The following is a 628-nucleotide window of genomic DNA, read 5'->3' on the forward strand; positions in this document are numbered from 1 at the left end:
CCTTTTGTGGGTTTGGCTGCTCCAGCAGCCAGCTCCATATATAAACAGTAACAGGAGAAGCGGCTGGGGCATCAGTGGTTTCACGTCACCCTTTATTTGTTATAACCATGGTCTAATTCTCCCTGGGCAAACAGCTCTGGACAGTGTCTCCAGCACACCCTTCGTGCTGTGTCTTGGGGCGATACCTCCGGCCCCCGAGTTGCTGAGCTCCGACGGGAAGGAATAGCTTCTTCTTTGAAAATGGGGCAAAGAAAGTCCAGGCAGCTGCTCTTGCTCAAGGCAGCTGCTCTCGTTCAGGCTGGGAACTTTTTTTTGTGTGCTTTTAGGGGGGTTTTTGTGCTTGGGGTTTTTTTTTTGCCTGGCTTGTGTTCTTTTGGAGGCAACGATTGCCGAGTCCAGAGGGCTGATGCCGTCCAGGAGCCGCTGCTCTGCTAGGAGAGATCTCACAAGCGAGTGGGAATTTTTCGATGCTGTCAATCCCCGTGTGTTCTTGGGCACTCGGGAAAGCTGGGGGCTGGCCGCACTCCCCCCGCTCCCCTGCAAGAGAACGTTGTGACAGGGCCGAGGGCTCGGGTCCTGCCCAGCGCTGGGTGCAGGGTGACCTGTGCCCTGCATCAGCTTGTGGTCC

General features: G+C 55.9%; 1 protein-coding gene across 1 annotated transcript in view; it reads left to right on the plus strand.

Moving 5' to 3' along the window:
• The window catches only part of MACF1 (microtubule-actin crosslinking factor 1), a 36,526-nt gene that overhangs the window by 2,521 nt on the left and 33,377 nt on the right, over nucleotides 1-628 (plus strand). The gene's annotated exons all lie outside the window — the stretch shown is intronic.

This window comes from Buceros rhinoceros, unplaced genomic scaffold (assembly GCF_000710305.1).
Source record: "Buceros rhinoceros silvestris isolate BGI_N320 unplaced genomic scaffold, ASM71030v1 scaffold18249, whole genome shotgun sequence".
Taxonomy (NCBI): domain Eukaryota; kingdom Metazoa; phylum Chordata; class Aves; order Bucerotiformes; family Bucerotidae; genus Buceros; species Buceros rhinoceros.